Source organism: Myripristis murdjan, chromosome 18 (assembly GCF_902150065.1).
Source record: "Myripristis murdjan chromosome 18, fMyrMur1.1, whole genome shotgun sequence".
NCBI classification, from domain to species: Eukaryota; Metazoa; Chordata; class Actinopteri; order Holocentriformes; family Holocentridae; genus Myripristis; species Myripristis murdjan.
Window position 1 is genome coordinate 24,133,138 of NC_043997.1, and position 12,130 is coordinate 24,145,267.

Consider the following 12,130-nt stretch of genomic DNA (forward strand, 5'->3'; position numbering starts at 1 on the left):
AACAGCAGCAGTAGGAGTTGAACCTTGGACAAAATACTGTAAACCATATTATATAACATTCTGAAGGCACAGCAATGATTATTTGGATCAGATTTTGTAAAGTTATAGGCCGCTGTTGATCACCTCAAAATACTGTGAAATCACCTCAGAGAATCCTGTATTACACTGAGGATGCATCGTTTATTTTGTTCAGTTTGTCATGTATTGGTATCCACACTATGTCTGTGGACTCACCCACTGGGAAGAGCCTCTGGAGGAGCTGGTGCTGTGTCCATCCACCCCCACCTCCACCCCCTCAGAGTCACTATGGGGAATTAGCAGAGAATTAGCAGAAACATGAAGTATACATTTGGTAGATCGTATGCTAAACAGGCAGAATCACTTTTATAGTCCTTCAAAATTACGTCCATAAGCAACACAACAGCTTTGGTGTAAGTCAGTTTTTGGAAGAAATATTAAATTTTCATTTAAAGTGTGCTGATGGAAGATGGAAGACATTATATGACGCCTTTGGCAAAAAAGAATATATTCAAAAAATAATTTATGCAACATGCAATTAGATTACCCTGAGGTTACTAAACTCCAAGATTTTCAATGCTATATAAGAAATTTTCTGCTCAGGTGTTCCCATGTCATGTGTTCTGATGTGGATTTTGCTGTTTATGACTTGACATGCTCTTTTGCTGATGATGTTTTATATTTATAAATTGATGTTTTAAAGAAGGATATAAACGATCCACCAGCTGAGCCAAAGATAACTGTCAAATAGTGGAGAACACTGGAACTGAGCAGCGTACACCATCCTGTTGTATATCTCATCATCAAATGATTATGAAAACAAAGATAAACTGGGGAAAGCCGCGTATAATTATTTGTTTTTTGTGCTCTTTTTTGATAAAGTAACTCCAATATGAGCATTTTCTCCTTACTTGTACCTCTGCTCCACCCACAATGTAGATATTCAAAAATATCCCGTCAGACAGAAATCTCTGTCAGTAATTCTCTCTTAGTTCAGCCTCTTAACCTTCAGATAACTTTATTAATTTTGTGATGAGAGACAAAATGTGTATCAGAGCGTCTTCAGCTCAGACCATTACTAGTCAAGATATTATTTCTCACTCCCTTTGAAATCCGAAACAATAACTTTTATTTCTTTTCAAGATAAACACTAATCTCTGCTTCAGGAGATTTTACACAATGGAGATTTCACAGAGCCAATTGAGGTCCAAAAAAATTTGAGAAATTTTTTTCACTGTGTGATGCATTATTATTTGTCAGCATTTTATCAGCTTCAACTCCTCATGCAGTTATGAGCATATGGTCTGCACCTTAACCTGCTGAGATACTCCATCCGTTCAGTTTCTGATGTTTGAATGATGATGTTTTGAGTAATGCTTACAGAATTTATTTATTTATTTATTTATTTTACCTCGTCACTTTACCCTCCAAAAGCAGATGGCACTGATCAGGACCAGCAGTACCAGAACAGCTGCAGTGAAGATGATGGTAAATTGTCCAGGCATACTAGTATTCACTATGTAAAATAAATAAACAAATGAATAAAATGTTAATCAGGCTCATGTTGATAACAGAATAATGTCAGATCAATTTACAAAACAAAGTAATTCCAATTATAGTTTGACTAAACTGACTTTTGCAAAGAATAAAGAATGACCATCAAGAGCGCGTAGGCACAAAATGGACATTAACTACATTTTGATGTGCTGAAATCTTACATCGTATTTTGATTGTGCTGCCCATCCATTTACATCATTTCAGCGATGGACATTGATTGGAGAAGATCTTGTTTTTAACCAAAGGTCAGTACTGATCATATAGAAAACTTTAAAAACTTATAAACTTAAAAAATGAATTTCATTAAAAAAAAAAAAAAAAAAAAATACTTCAAGTATGATGCATTTCCCCCTAGAATTTTATACTTCACAAGGTAGAAAAGCATCTGAAATAGAGGTTAAATCATATTAATAGCCATTTAATCAATCAAACGTCATCATATACATCATATCGGCAGTGGACATTGATTGGAGAAGATCTTGTTTTTAACAAAAGGTCAGCACTGACCATATAGAAATTTTTAACTCAGGTGTCTTGTGTCAATATGTGTAAACCTCACTGCAAGACTTTGCACATGTGGCTACAGGTGAATTGCTACATACCCTCAGTTGGTTCATCAGCCTTGTTATTGTTTCTGGTTGTAACTGTGATGATTGTGCCATTTCCTTTGGCCTGCTGTAACTTTGGTATATTCACAGACATTTTGCAAATGTATCTACCGGAATCATTTCTTGTAATATTTGAGATGGTCAAAGTTGAACAGTTACGCTCTTTGTTCTGTATAGATCCCTGAATTTGGTTGTTATGGACAATATCAGTCCAAACATGCTCTTTCTCTTTAAGCCAGTTTACTGTCACTCTTATGGTGTACACATTCCAGCAGCAGTCGATGTGGACAGTTTCCCCCTCCATGGTGGCGACATCAGGGGACTGGCTCACATCAAGTTTGTTGTCAGATAAAACACCTAAGAAGAAATAATCCATAAACAGTTCATTAGCTCATAATACAGAGATGTAGTGGGGTTTTGGCGTGGATCAACAGCATCACTGTGAGGGTTTTTGTGCATTATCAGGGACAAACAATCACACATGACAGGATCTAAATTCCCCACAGTGTGAAGTCAGCGTTCACCCTCCCAGATTACATTTCAATTGAATTCTTCATTTCTGTCTTTACTAGTCAGGGGGCCAAAACAGTAACTGACAACTTTACTGACATCTCTGGGTAGAAGCTGACAACCTATCCAATATTAATATTTAACCCCTTTGCATGTGTTCTAGCCTGGTTGTCATCTCAGAAAATTATTTTTGTGTCATTTTATCACTGTATACTTAAAAGTGGTAAAATCGGACTTTCTTCCACAATACTGGTGATGAATATTTCTTTGTCTGGGATTTAAGATGGCTGATTTATCCTGTGTGTAGTCACACCTGTCCAGTATTAATATGTAACCCCTTATATGTTCTAGCTTGGTTGTCATCTCAGAAAATAATTTTTTTTTGGTAATTTTATGACTGTATACTTAAAAGTAGCAAAATTGTAAAATAGTAAAATTTCTTTGTCTGGGATGGAGGATGGCTGATGTATCCTGTGTGTAGTCACACCTAGCCTGAGTAAAACTAATTGGACTCACAATATATACAGTACAAACTGAAATATTAAACACATGCATATGATGGAAAAACAAACATATATATACAGTGGTCGAAAAAAGTTTTCGAACACCCTTAAAATTTTACACAATCTCACAATCTCAAATATTATCATGAAATATTTGTGGAAAAATCTTTTTTGTGTTTCAAAAAGTGTGGCTGCATTAGACAGATACAAACAAATACAAATTATATTTTTTTGTTTATTGTTTACAAGAAAAACTAACAAAACTAAATTCTTGACAGTTTAATCTTTATCTTCAGGCATGTTTCCTGTGTTAGGTTCCTTATTTTAGTCATTTTTGTGTCTGAAGAACTTTCAGATGTTTTGGCTTTATATAGACACGAAGCTTGGCAACAAAAATTGTGTCTTTTAATAAAAAGAATGACCTTCATCACTGGTACCAAAATGTCCCAATACTCAAAATTTCTTATACATTTTTTTGGAAACAATCAATTGTAAGTTTTTAATGGCTTTTTTTTAGGATTTGTTTAGTATTTTGGCTGTGACTGTACTAAAAGAAATTGCACTTGAAGACCTAAGAGTGATTCTTAATGCAATATCTCACAAATGCATGGGGTGTCCGAAAACTCTTATATATGTGTGTGTGTGTGTGTGTGTGTGTGTGTGTGTATTCACAAACTGAAATATTAAACACATGCATATGATGGCGTGAATTGATCATTCAAATATTTCCTAAAACATGCATCATTGATTTTATTTAAATTTGTCCATTCTGTGTTCACATGGGCGATCTATGTTTATATTTCCAACCTTCAAAATAATTTAGTAAGCATCTATCTGCCTTTTACCAGTAAAAAACACTGTATTTTCAAATCCGATTTTTAGTTTTTTGTGTGTTTTGGGCCCAATATGTTGATACAGTATGACAAATGACAAAAATAATGTCTGGGTCATATAAGTGATGATATGCTGAAAAAAAGGATACCAAACTTTACTATGGTAATACATTCTGAATGGGTTTTATGAACAGAAAATGAAAAGCATACACAAACGGCCAAATACCCTCAGACTATAAGGATTCAAGGGCCTCGAAAAGTCACAAGAAAAGAAATTCAACATGACAACCACCCTAAAAAGTCTTCTATGGGCCCCCTCTAACAGAAAAAATAGGTTGTCAGCTTTTACCCAGACATGTCAGCAAAAGTAATTTCTGAAGCCCTATTCTGAAATGACCCCCTGACTATACTAGGCACAAGCCAGATGAGCAAACACAATAATTAGTTCAAAAGTCACTCAAATATATGTAGATTCAAATTATGACATAAACCGAATAATAATGTTTGCAAAGACGAGTTGAAAGCTTTTTGCTGGCGTAACCTGAACAACAATATATTTTATGCAAAAGACAATTCATGATTTAGTTTGATATACACTGCAGTTTTAAAGAGCTCCTTGTTATCCTGACAACATCAATACAGTGATTCAAAGAGGACTTCCTTTGTTTTAATTTTGATGATTTGGGAGTTTTATGTATTTCTACGTATGATTCCACTCGTTTCAACACATTTTGAAACAGAAGTCTTTTAACAGTCAAGGATGCAGACTAGTTTTATTCATACTTACTCCATGATGAAAGGCCAGAGAGGGAGGCGAGAAGCAGACTGTTTAGTAGGAACCTCATCATTTCACACTGATTCACAATGACTTGTGCCGCTCATCTGTAGAGAGCGAGAAGCCCCTCCCATTGTACCCATACTCTCACACACACACACACACACACACGGACATACTGATAACGCATGGCATCATCTTGTTTCAGCAGAGTGTGCGACTATTTTGCAGAGAGGTGTTAAAAACCACAGTTCCTGTTCTTTCGCACTCAAATGCACACAAGGAAGGGACTTGTTAATTGTTTTGGTTAAAAAGACATTTATCCTCTTTGACTTTTGTAAAGATTGAAGAAAAGCTATTTTCTTCAATTCTCCATAATAAACTCTGACAAATGTTCTCTTTCTTGTTGATGTAATTATGAACTAAATAACAGGAAAAGGCAGGTACACCTACAGATAGGATGAAAGGGCCACAATCATGGGCATAAGTTTGAAATACTAACAGATTATATCAAGTTTTTGAGCTCATTGCTCAATGTATTTGTTTAAATGGTGAGAATGTAGACATCACTAATATCCATGTGCCTCTGCATCAGTGATTCCTACATTTTACCAATCACTGTGTTGAGTGATTGTGGATCACAAGAATTATCTAAACCTAGGACAAACACTTGTACTTTCCTGGAAGTATGCAGACTACTGAGGTTTTTCTGCAAATCTGGAACTGTAGATTTTGTCCTTTCTCCTCTCTTTTTCCATCAACGCAGACACAATGACAAGGAAAGAACCAGAGTCTCTTTGATTTCAAAATGATTCTGTCTACACAAAAGAAGTCCCAGGGTTGTTTCTGACAAGGTTTTACAGGAAGTGTCCTCTGGCGTTTTCACTTGATCAGAGAAACACTGATTCTTGTCTGAAGGTGAGAGTTCAAACCTGGAACAGCCCCTCCACCCTGGCAAACAGCTACTATTACTGAAGTTTTTGATGAACCTACAGTGGAAAGTAAGAGGTGCAGCTGAAGAGTTCATCAAACAGGGGTGGAAGGAATAAAAACTGATGTGATGTTGACTCAAAAACCAAAACCAAAATAGCCCTCTCTATTAATAGTAATTATGAATAAATGACCCCTGTGATGCCTTTGACAAGACGAGACGACCTGGCCCACCACCCCAGGAGCACTGGCTGATGCTGACAGCAGTGACCCCTGTGGCTCAGATAGGTCCGGCCTGACGAAACAGCACAGGCACATTGCTGTGTGGGCTCCCCACAGGCAACATGAACCCTGACACCCTGTTGGACAACGTGCTCTTCGTGCACTGATGCCTTCTTGTTCTCCTGTGGCTTCTCCTCAATAAACATTTATCTCGCTGAAACTCTCATATCTGCAAAGTAGACATAACCCTGAGGCCCTAAGGCATGCAGGGAAATACTGTCATGTCCAAAGGGCTGTCACCCTCTTGGCATGGCCTGGATATTCAGGGGGGACTGGAGGACTGCATACTGGCACCAGTGGACTGTCCAGGGAGCACAGACATTCAGCCATCATATCTGCCCATTGCAAAAAGCACATCCTGGATTTTTAACAGGTGGTTGCACACATATTCAGCGAGGGGTTGTTCTCCTTGCTCTGGAGCAATTTACTAAACAGACAGGGGAGACTCTCTCTGCAGTGTTTTTTCAAAAATTACACGGAAGTGGCTTTGTGTTCTGCCGTGGACTATATCATTAGAGAAAAACAGGAAGATCGTCATCACAAACCACCAAATTTGAGACCATCTAGAGTGGGACAACACCCATCCTCTTACATCTCTACAGCATCAGTGTGAAAGCTCATTTTTCTCTATCAAAAACAGAGCACAGTGGACAGTGGACCAATTGTATCTCCTTCACATAATCCTTTCTCAGCTGGAAAAGGTTTTTCTCTCACTGTTTGTGCACTAAGACTATATTTATATTAAAGACATCACAAAATTTCAGGCCTGTTTTTAACTAGCTCCCCTGTCAGTGTTGTTAATATTGTGATCTCAAAATAAAAACATGAATGATTCACACGCATGTTGGAATATTAGGCTGTAGGTGTACCTGCCTTTTCCCGTTAAAATATATAAATATTTTTTGCTGATTTTTTTTCTTTTCTTTTTTTTTTGTTGCCTTGTCTTAGATATCACCTTTCAGTTTCAGGGAAACACTTGAAGTGGTCACGGTCACAGGTTGTTTGTGTTCTTTTGCCAACTTTTCTCTATCTTTGGAGCAAAGTGCTCATTGTGGTGGTATTTCCACATTGCACATTTTGCACATCACCTGTCAGTCAAACAGTGTGGGCAGTTTTGTGGAATGCAGTTTGAGTTTATCTGGGTGGTGATCTTATCCATCTGTTGTGTTAACCCTGTGAAACCTGGATCGCCATCAGATTTCTTGCTTTTCAATGCTGTGGCAATTTAGCAAGACAGTTTGCAAGAAAATTACCTTTTAAAAAAAGTAAGAAGAGAGAGAGAGACACACAGAGGGAGAGAAAATTATTATAAATTTATATTAAAAAAACAAAAAAAAAAACAGAAAAAAAACAGAAAAAAAATGTCCAGAAATCTATATTTATGCTTATTATAATTATATGTTTAGGAATATGCAACAGGGAACAAATAGTTTTCAAGTATGCGATTAGGGATAATAACATCCAGTCCTATGTAAAAGAACTGATCACCTGGGGAACCAGTTACTGCTATGAAAGTGCAGCTGACAACTAGGGAAAGACCTTGTGATAGCATGGAAAGGCAGCTGGCAGGAGGGAATAGACCCCAACGGGGCATCCATGGGCTAGCTACCCATGGCGGCAGGATCCAGAGCATAAGGTGCTTGAGGTCCACCCATCTTTGGCTATGAGAGCAGGGGCGGAAGATGACTGATCGGCAGATAACCTGGCAACGGACTTAGGAATGGAACAGACGATGAGTTTGATCAGCATACCTGAGACTGCAGCACCTGAAGCAGGACACAAGCTCCAGCATTATGTATGTGGCTGGGTGAAGGTTACCTCCAGCAAGGGCCTGAAAATACATCAAGGCCAAAAAGGCTGTCTCAAGAAGGGGCAAAAGGGTCCACGCATCGACAACTACTTTCTGAGGAGCATGTCGAGTCAGTCGACTGAAGTTCGGCAGTGGGACAAAAAACAAAGTCTGAAGATAGGACCTGAAGAAGATAAGATCTGGTCTGAGGCTACCACCTGTGAGAGCATATATGGGTGACCTCACTACGCTCACAACAACCAAGGTTTGCACCCAACAACTGCTGGAAAAGCTCCACGATAACATCAAGTTGGCCCAGATGAGATTCCAGCCATCCAAGTCAAGAAGCATTTCCATCGTCAAGGGGAAGCTTTTCAAACTGTGCTTCTTCATTGGTAAGGAGGCAATTCCTATCTCTGAGAGGCCTGTAAAGAGCTTGGGTAGATGGTACAGTGCTTCCCCCAAGGACTGGTGCCTGCAATTTGGCCTCCCTCCTTGCCTCATATGGCCGCTGACACTGTATGAAGATCCAGTCTCAAAGGTGAAGTGGTTGGAAAAGCTACTTGCCTCTTTCACCCGGATGTGGCTTGGTCTTCCCAGGTCCCTCAGCAGCATTGGGCTATATCGCAAAGGAATGCTGGAGCTACCCATCTCCAGTCTCACAGACAAGTATAAATGCTCCAAGGTAAGGTTGGAGGTGATGGTAATGGTGTCAATAGACCTGGTTGTCGCTTAAGTTGCTCTCGTCCTGGCTACTGGGAAGAAGTGGACACCAGCAGAGGCAACGAAGCAGGCTAAGGTGGCTCTCAGGCATAAGGACATCATGGGTCTGGTGCAGCAAGGCAGGGGTGGTCTTGGTCTTCAAGCCAGTGTGCTATCCTGGAGCACGGCTACTTTGGATCAGAGGCGGAAACTGGTGGTGCAGGAGGTACACCAGCAGGAGGAGGCTAAAAGGTGTGCGAGGGCCATTGCACAAGCTAAGCAAGGCCAATGGACAAGATGGGAGGGAGTGGAGAAAAGGAAGATCTCCTGGAAAGAGTTGTGGGAGATGGAGACATTTAAAGCAGGTTTTACCATCAAGCCTGCATATGATGTCCTGCCATCTCCCAAAAATCTCAGCCAGTGGTATGGAGAAGATCCTGCATGTGCACTCTGCTCAACACCAGCAACACTAAAACACATTCTGGTGGGCTGTAAGACCAGCCTCACTCAGGGTCAATACACCTGGCGACACAATCAGGCGTTATGGTGCCTGGCAGCAGTGCTCAAGAAGCAGCGGTCATACATCAATGCCCTCCCTCCCCCTGCATCCCAACGTGCATATACAGCCTTTGTTCAAGAAGGTCAAGCCAGATGTGCCAAGCCAATACCATCCACTGGGCAGCTAGACGGCACACAAGACTGGAGGATGGCAATAGACCTTGGCCAACAACTGTGCTTCCCACCAGAAATCGCCTGTATCAACCTGCAGCCTGACCTTGTGCTTTGGGCAACATCACTCGAGCTCGTCTACATCCTCGAGCTCACTGTACCTTGGGAGGATGCAGTAGAGGAGGCTCATGAGCGCAAGAGGCTGAAGTACACCGAACTGGCACCAGATGTACAGCAGCATGGCTGGATTGCTAAAGTCCGCCCGGTCGAGGTAGGCTGCAGAGGGTTCATAGCCACTTCTACGTCAAGGCTACTCCAAGAGATTGGGGTGAGAGGAAAGGCCCACCAGCAGGCAGTGAACGATCTCTCCAGGGTGGCTGAGGAGGGCAGTCAGTAGCTCTGGTGTAAGAGAAAGGACTGCAGCTGGGCCTCAACTGGGTAGATGCCGTCTTGGGGGTGAGCCCAGGATGCTGGGATTCACTGCTGAACCCTCTGGAGACGTTGTGGGCCTATCAGCGAAATGTTAAAGAGGGAGGGTGCCCACTTGATAATCCAATAAGGCACCATCACTCACTTGACAACCACGCAGCAGATCTCAAGTATGCAATTAGGGATAATAACATCCAGTCCTATGTAACAGAACTTTTTCTTTTCTTTTTTTGGCAAAAAAAAAAAAGTTGGTCTTATTTTAATTTTCAGGTATTTTTTTTGTTGCTTAATTCCAGGCCATTTCCTTGTTGGTTTTTGTTTTTTTACTTTTCTTTTTGTTTCTTTTTTGTTTCTTTCTGTCTTCCTTTCTTTCTTTCTTGATTGGAACATTTTACTAATTTCTTGCACATTTTTGAGTTATTTCCTTGCTCTTTGCCTTTTTGCCATGTTTTTGACAGCCATCAAATAAATCTGCTCGCAGTTCAGAGGGCAGATGAGGGACATTCTTGCAAGAGCATCTGAAAAGTTCACTTCCCCAGATTGTAGAGGGCAGAAAACACCGGCTCAGCCACTCGGCCTGCTGGGTAGATGTAAATTGTTAGTAGCATGTGTACATGACACCAAAGCTGTTTATATTTTACTTTATTTCTGTACTACTTATACAATTTATGCTGCTTTATTGATTATTGTACATTTTATTTTGTGCTATCGTCTCTGGATATGTCTTTTTTCCCTGCTGAATCCTGCTTTTTGCATCACTGGTACTAATTTATTTTTGTTATAGGTCACACCAGTAAATAGTAAATGGTAGGCTTTCTTGTGCAGCGACATCCCTATTTTTACATCCCTGTTCGAGCTCAACTTCCTATAGTCTAAATCCAAATGAAGCAGCAGCACAGTATGGCTGTTTGGTTTTCACGTCCTCTTTTTTGGCCACTTGTCTCTGTCCTCTTGCTTCCCTAAGTGTTCCCTTGGAAAGTGAACTTATTGGAGACAACGCTCACCTCTCACAAGAGGCACACATTTGAAAATGTCTATTGTATTATTTGCAGAGTGTGTTAACTGTTTGTGGCATTTCTCATTATTGGACAGTGACAGAGTGAAAGAAGTATTGTTGTGCTGCTATATTTGTATTGTATAAATCCCTAAAAACACGCTATGGAAATACCACATTATATAGTCATTACTATTTTTAAATTCTTCTTCCTCTTCTCATCAATGTGGTAGTTCTTCTGCTCATAATGTGATTATTTTCAAGAGAGGAGCTGGTTGCATGTTATATAACAGCATGTCAGGTAACAGAGGCAGATTCGGCCTGCCGGTCCTGTTTTACACCCGGTACATGTTTCCTATTGTGTTGGAGGCTGGGTTCTGCCACCGCTGCAAACAAGGAGCAAATCGATTCCAGTGCCTTCAGCGTTTATTTTTTTTTCCCCCACCCGCATTCCGAATGCAATGCGGGTGGGGGGGAAAACGGGTTGTGTCACGGACAGAGCAAGTGAAGATAGTTCGCCTGCGTTCCCTGTGCTCACGGACAGCTTGCCTCGCGTACAGCTGTGGGACATGAAAAGGATGGTGGGCTAGCAGCCAGCAATGCCACTTCTGAATATTCAGTACAGTCACAAGAGCATTACGCAAGTTTACGCATGCGTAAAGTTGCGTTCCGTTCAAATCGCAGAGTAAACCGGAAGTCCTCCCGAACGAAAGCGGAAATACCGAAAAGTATCGAGAAATAAAATTCGAGCGGTAGTGAGACGATCCTGGTTTCTAAATAAAACCGACAAACAAACAAATCTTGGTGGTTGGAGAATACATGGCAAGTTGAAATGGTGGTTCTGCGGTGTCTGATGGGTTTAGGGGATTCTGATATGATTCATACATCCATCCTCATTAATTCATCTTTATTGCAGATTTACAGTGCCACCATGTGGCTTCGGTGGGTCCCACAAGGCACTTTAATATGAGTAAAAATAATGCAAATCGTTCTCGTTTCCCAGGTCTATTTCAGCCAACCAACTTAGAGCAAATTTATTATGCAGCTCTACAAACCATCCAGTCATTTTTCACCCTGTTAACTACACACCATTTTATAAACTTCATGTGGAGTAATGGCATCACATCCATCCAGTAATGTTTAATAAACTTTAAAATGTCTGCTAGGATCAGTTAAAGCTGTTTGGTCAAGATACAGGCCGAGATGATGATATTCACCCACAAGGAGCATATAAATTTAGGTTATCTGCTTAAGCAATAACTAATGTTTTATTATGTCACGCTTATTATTATTATCATTATTATCATTATTGTTATTATTATTGTTGTTGTTGTTGTTGTTGCAAGTCATGAACAAAGAAGATAGCAACATCACTTACAAGTATAGGAAGCATTAAGACAATAAAACATAAAGTAATGCTATTGAGAGAAATACAGCAAAAATATATTGTTCATTGTTTTGATAGATGTATTGCTCCAGTTCCCTCATGAATACAAAGAATTTAGTTTTTCTTTCTTTTCTTTTCTTTTTT

At 40.0% G+C, this 12,130-nt stretch overlaps 1 long non-coding RNA gene across 1 annotated transcript; it reads right to left on the reverse strand.

Moving 5' to 3' along the window:
- Window positions 1-1,461: 1,461 nt before the first annotated feature.
- On the reverse strand, window positions 1,462-4,869 carry LOC115377118 (uncharacterized). Its single transcript, XR_003929882.1, has 3 exons — window positions 4,817-4,869; window positions 2,178-2,540; window positions 1,462-1,534 (listed from the first exon to the last, which is right to left on the reverse strand). It is a non-coding gene; the product is annotated as an uncharacterized LOC115377118 (long non-coding RNA).
- Window positions 4,870-12,130: the final 7,261 nt, after the last annotated feature.